The sequence below is a fragment of the Pinus tabuliformis genome, chromosome 4_2, assembly GCF_031772625.1.
Source record: "Pinus tabuliformis cultivar Carrire ecotype Pingquan chromosome 4_2, CPIR1, whole genome shotgun sequence".
Taxonomy (NCBI): Eukaryota; Viridiplantae; Streptophyta; class Pinopsida; order Pinales; family Pinaceae; genus Pinus; species Pinus tabuliformis.
In genome coordinates this window covers 976,468,101-976,474,340 of record NC_142304.1, presented here as the reverse complement: position 1 = coordinate 976,474,340, position 6,240 = coordinate 976,468,101, and the positions used below count along the sequence as shown (strand labels likewise).

The following is a 6,240-nucleotide window of genomic DNA, read 5'->3' as shown; positions in this document are numbered from 1 at the left end:
TGAGGCATTATCAATCAAACCCTTTCCCTCATGAGAAATAAAGACTTCCTCATTGTTCCACTAACTCATTAGGTTATCATAACTAGCAGTAAGATTTATGTTGTATTCAAGAGTAGGAGAAGGCGTCGCCATTTCACTCAAGGGGACCCTATTAGTTCAGAAACACTCAATAGAAAAAATATATGAATGATGAATACTATTTACCTTATAACTTGGCTGACTTTTACATTCCAAAGTACTCTACGACGAGTACTTGTTAAGAACATATTCTTTAATTAGAAGAGTGCTCTTACCAGATGTATCAAGAGAAGGAGCTAAGTTTTGAAGGAAAGGCTCCAATACAATCATGTCGTGCTTTGTACCATAAGATAAAACCATCCTCAAACCGTTGTGTCCCCATGGTTTTAGATTGAACCAAAGTGCTCGTAATAGGGTCATCAAAACCATACTCTCCTTTACTAGGCATGTTCTGCTCTTCATGTGGAGACCCTGAACCATCAAGCTGAATCATGCCCAACCCTCCATCAAAACTAGGGTTCACTCCATTTGGAATCTAAGTTGGACCATCCCCCAGCATGTGGCCACCAATCCTTACTTCAGAGTATCGCTTTACTTATTTAGGGATCAAATTTTTTTGTACTGCATTAAACAAACTTCGAATAGATTCCTGACACTATGACATCACAAACACTTGAAAGGAAAATTCACATAGTCAATGGGTTGTGAAAAACATGTATTCCCACATATTAGTTCAATAGATTCATAGTGGCCACCTTTAACCCTAAGGTTAACCATGAATTTTGCCACCGATCTTTTGGAAGAGATTTTGAAGTCCTCATCCATTGCTATCATCCCACTAAGAAAATTCTCGATCTCTTGTTGGCATTCCATCGTCCACCACTCAAATGGTAGGCCAGGCAATTTAACCCACACTGGACTTTATGATATCCTTTCTGTACTAGGATAAAAAAGGATCATCCACCTATGTATTATTAGAGGAGATGAGTCCATCAACCACATCTTGCTTAATATGACTTTAACATCCTTAACCTTATTGAAAATAAGACCTAGCCATCCTTTGCTCAAAATATGGAAGCAAGGCACATAGGTTATCAACGACTTCTGGTGATTATTCAACCACTCGCCCAATGTCCTTTCAAAAGCATATCTCCCACTAAAATACCCCATGAGAGTAATACCTTCCTAACACATAACTTGCTCGAGTGAAATGTATTTCCCCACAACCATTTGTATTTTGTTGGTATGACTCTTGTACAACTTTTGCTTTCATTTGTTTGGTTCCAACCTAAACCCCTCAGAGCCCTGCACTTCTTTTGGTTTTGGTCCAATATCTTCATGGGTACTTTCATGATGTTCAGACCCATCACCAGACGGAGGGCCCAAGGAATCCTCAACGCCCCAAGTATCGACACAAGCATCAAGAGCATAAACATCATCATTGGATGTAACATCTCCCTCATTTTTTATCACAAACCCTGTCTCTTCAGCGACAATCCTCATTGCATATAACAAGACCGGTGTACCAAGATTCACAGAGATTCCTTTAGGATTGCGACCTTGAATTCTAGCAAGTATCTAACAAGTTCCTACAACGAAATTATCATTTCTTATAGCACATTTGTTAAAAAAATCCATCACCTCTCTTACTACTCCCCCATCAACTCCTTCGCATTCCCAAGAACTACCAACTATACCAAATTTGTACACATAACGTAAAATTTGCCCTCAAAAACCCTATCACGCTCCCAAGAACTACCAACTATACCAAATTTGTACACAAAACGTAAAATTTGCCCTCAAAAACCCTAACCCTCACCTCTTCTACCCTGACCAACTCTCCTTCAACTCCTAATTTTGTTTAAACCAATAAATATCGTATACATTAGGAAAAATTAGCACTTCTCGGGAAAATGACATTGGGTTCACATGAAAACTATTAACAATTTCTTTATTATTTTTTACTGGACAGTCGTGCCGTGTGTTGCAAGCTGAATCATGACATTGGGTTCACATGAAAACTATTAAACAATTTTTTATTAGTTTTTAGTGGACAGTCGTGCCGTGTGCTGCAAGCTGAAATAAAATCTTCAGACCATACAATCATCCTCATATTCCTAGGACTCTTCTGTGAATTCGGAAGCTCTTGTCAGTCTTGCTCAGACGATGACAATGGCGTGTATAAACGTTACGCGTTCTGCTTCTGTAAGTGCAAATTTGATGCATTTTACTGCAAAAACAAGCTCAAAATTAGCTCTGATTCAAACCCAACAGATCTCCCTGCATTCTCTGCACAAAAATACCCTAAACTTGCACCTTTCTGCAACACGAAAAAACAGAATATCAACATATTCTGTACCAAACCCCCCAAGAGCAGTAGCATCTCAATCTTATGGTGCACCCACAGAGCCAAACAACAATTATTTTCATGGAAAATGTTTTGTGGTAGACGACAACATAGACACTGATCAAATCATCTCAACAGAGTATTTAACCTTTGTCCCATCCATACCAGAAGAATACGAAAAGTTGGGAAGTTATGCCATGATTGGCCTTCCTGATAGATATGGCAGATTCATTGAAGATGGCCAGACTAAAACCCAATACTCCATTGTCATTGCTGGGGCCAATTTTGGATGTGGGTCATCCAGAGAACATGCCCCTGTGGCTCTTGGGGCAGCAGGAGTGAAGGCTGTTGTGGCAGAGTCATATGCCAGGATATTTTTCAGGAACTCTGTGGCCACTGGTGAGATCTATCCCCTGGAGAGCGAGTGCCGGGTTTGCGATGAATGCAAAACTGGTGATATTGTCACTGTGGAGATTGAGGGAAATAAATTTATCAATCACACCACTGGAAAGGAGTATGTATTGAAGCCTATCGGTGATGCCGGGCCTGTGATCGATGTTGGCGGGATCTTCGAATATGCTCGCAAAACAGGGATGATTGCTGCTCCATCATCTTGAGACCTGATGGGGACTTCCCAAGCTACGGAAAGCAGATGGGTGTAGGGATGATTGCTGCTCCATCATCTGGAGACCTGCTGGGGACTTCCCAAGCCGTGAAAAGAAGACGAGTGGAATAAACTTATAAGCTTGTTGTTACATTTGAAATCAGATTGTTAGTGTCTGGTAAGAAGCAAATTTTCTTTTTCCATACAATTTGAAACTCCTTTTGATAAGGACAATCTTTGAGAACAAAATTGTTTGTTGGTTTGTTTGATTTTGGAATTGACTGTTCAAACCTCCGGTTTAGTAGATCGTAAAATTGGTTTAGCCTGATTTGTTTTAGCACTCTATTAGGACTTTTCATAATCTTAACCTTTTGCATTAAGAAGTATTAGCCTATTGCATTCATAGTGATCACATCATTATTTAAACCCAGAAACAGCTTGTGTTAACTGAAAACCTCCCAAGATTTGGATCATGATATTTCTTTCAGAAATCAAATCCTCAAATAGCAGCGGTGCATGCAGAATATTTTCCATTTTGAGATGTTCCTCTCTCATTGGAAGTTGAATTTCTTATCATCTAGATCATTTGAGTTTCCTTTGCTTATGAGAAAATAATTTTGCTAGACTTGGATGGTTTAATTTTTAGAAATGGAAGAAAATAAAATAAAACAACTAAAACTTTAATAGAAGTTCTTATTCGATGTGTGTGTCTCTGTATATTCTGTTCTGTTGGTTTTCCTGATTGCATCTATCGTGAGGGAGAACTGCATAGATGTGAGTAGATTTATCTTATCAATATTCATAAGAGAAATCTTTTCTGCAAAGAAAATTTTTACAAGATGCTGTGAGTTGCTTCTCACATTTGGATTTCTTATCTTAGGATCACCCCTTTTCTTATTTCTAACTCGTACATGCCAGTGTTATACTCCCTTAATAGACTTGATTTATGAATTGCTTCTCACATTTGGATTTTCTTATCTTAGGATCAACCCTTTTATTATTTCTAACTAGTAGATGCCAGTGTTATTCTCCCTTAATAGACTTGATTTAACCATTTAGCAGCTAAAGAAGCTTCTGAGTCTTAAATTTCTCAGGCCAAACTGCCTTTCATTTTTAGCAAGAAGTCAGTATACAAAGATTCCAATCAACGAAAAGTCTTTTATTCCCTGATAATTTTCTCCAGATGACAAAAATGAGAATTATCAAGAAACTAACAAGAAGCCAATGGGGTTTTGTTTAACAGTGAAGACGGTGGCATGTCACGCTACCCACCAAGGTTTAGCTTCCCCGAAGGCAACATAGGTGCTTGGTGCCATGTGCAAGTCCTGGATGATTTAGTGGAAGAGCACCCCTCTGTTGCGGCTCATGTTCGGTGGTTCACCCTTCAAAGGCTGTTTTGCCAGTGCAAGTGAGCTGCTTGCAGTGCTTAACCTCTTTGGGCCAGTTGGATCGCTTCTCTTTGAGATTTAAGGAAATAATTCAAGAAAAGGTGTACAAGTAAACCTGCACCTTGGTGCACAGAAGCTGCATCTATAATGACTTGCACAACATCATAGGGGCCAACAGCTTCTGTAGTCTCATGACAGACGTCTAATTGAACTAGTGCATCTTTCTTCTACAGTGTACAATCTAGATTCCATGGGCCTCAAGAAATATGGCCCTGAAGAACAGGATTCAACTAATGCTCAACAAGGGTTTGTTTCGTTGTTCTGTCCATCAATCCATAATTATTTGTATTGGCACAACCCACTTTGTTGCTAACCTCGGCTTTCTCCTTATCAGGGAGAGAGAGGTGGTGTTTTTAGTATCCTTTGGGTTTATATTCTTTAGGTCCTTCATTTATAGCATTTATCATTTCAAAGAAAAAGGAAAAATGCTACAGGTCAGTTTTTCCTCTATGTTCATCCTTAAACAAGGATGAAAGAGGGAATAGCTTACCTTTTTCGAGGAGGACATGAATTTCTATAAAACTCTGAATGAGCAGAAGTATTTCCAACAGCCCCAACAGCATTGGAAACAGTAGAACGAAAAAGATCGGTTCCTTCAACAGCCATCGGTTCATTCTTTTCATCATTGCAGGGTCAGTTTACTTGCTTCCACATGCAGACAGCATAACCCGGGGGGCAAAAAAGTAAACTCCGATATTGAATAGTTACCCTGCCAATAAACACCACAGAAATTGAACACAATAATTTTCATGCCCCCTCCCTTCTTCACACTAATAATTGAGCAACATTTTCACAATGGAGTCCTGGGGTCTTCATTTTTGGGTGCCGTTATTGCTATCACAAGTTAAAAATACCTGCCTCATGAAAAACCTATTCCTGATGTAAGTCTTTTTCTTTAATGGTTGCAGACTCGGTTTTAAGGAAATACCCAAATACTTTACCCCTTTGTCTAGTTCATTAACCTTCATTAAGAAAATAATTTTGACCCATGCCTTAATAACATCTGACATCTCATTAAACAATAATAAGGATTTGTTTAGATTGACTTCAATTCCTATAGCTTTCCACTTTAAATCTAAACTATTTTAAGTTGTGGACTTATCATATTTTTATAATAACATATTGAATTTTATATTTGTTAGGCGAGGCATTGGTAACTCAACGAATGATGAAATCTATTAGGAAAATCATTAATATATACAAGGAGAAGGAGATTTTTGGAATTCATATTCCAATGTCTCTTCATCTTCTTTGTTCTCATATTTACAATATTTTCCTAATCCCTAAATATTAGGTGTCAACATTTCCTCCCTAATTTGATGGGAAGGGATGTTGGTGAGTCCAAGCATCATTCTGAATCTTTCAAACTTTTCTCTTCCAAGCACTTTGGTGAAGATGCTTGCAATCTTTTCGTTTGTGGAACAATGGCATAGGTGAATAGTCTTGGCCTCAACACGATGTCGAATCAAATGATACTTTGTATTGATATGCTTAGTTCGATCCTATGCTAATTTTATTACAAAAGTATTTTCAATCAAAAAAGGAATAAAATGCACTCATTTCTCCTGCAAATCTTCAAGAATTTTCCTGAGCCACACAATTTTCTTCATTGCTTTTGTAACTGCCACATATTCTGCCTCTATTGTGGAATCCACTAGAACTGGCTGTTTGAGTGACCTCTAGGAGACAAGGCCTGATCCAAGTCTCATTACATAACCTAAAGTATATACTCCATTTTCTTTATCTCCATCAAAATCTGAATCAGAGTATCCAATCAAGCTAAAGTCATCCACTTGTGTATATTTGAGTCCACAGTCTTGAGT

The 6,240-nt window shown here is 38.3% G+C and overlaps 1 pseudogene; it reads left to right on the top strand.

Annotated features, from left to right (window-relative positions):
* Window positions 1-2,047: 2,047 nt before the first annotated feature.
* LOC149172893 (3-isopropylmalate dehydratase small subunit 1 pseudogene) lies at window positions 2,048-3,291 on the top strand (annotated as a pseudogene).
* The last annotated feature ends 2,949 nt before the right edge of the window (window positions 3,292-6,240 follow it).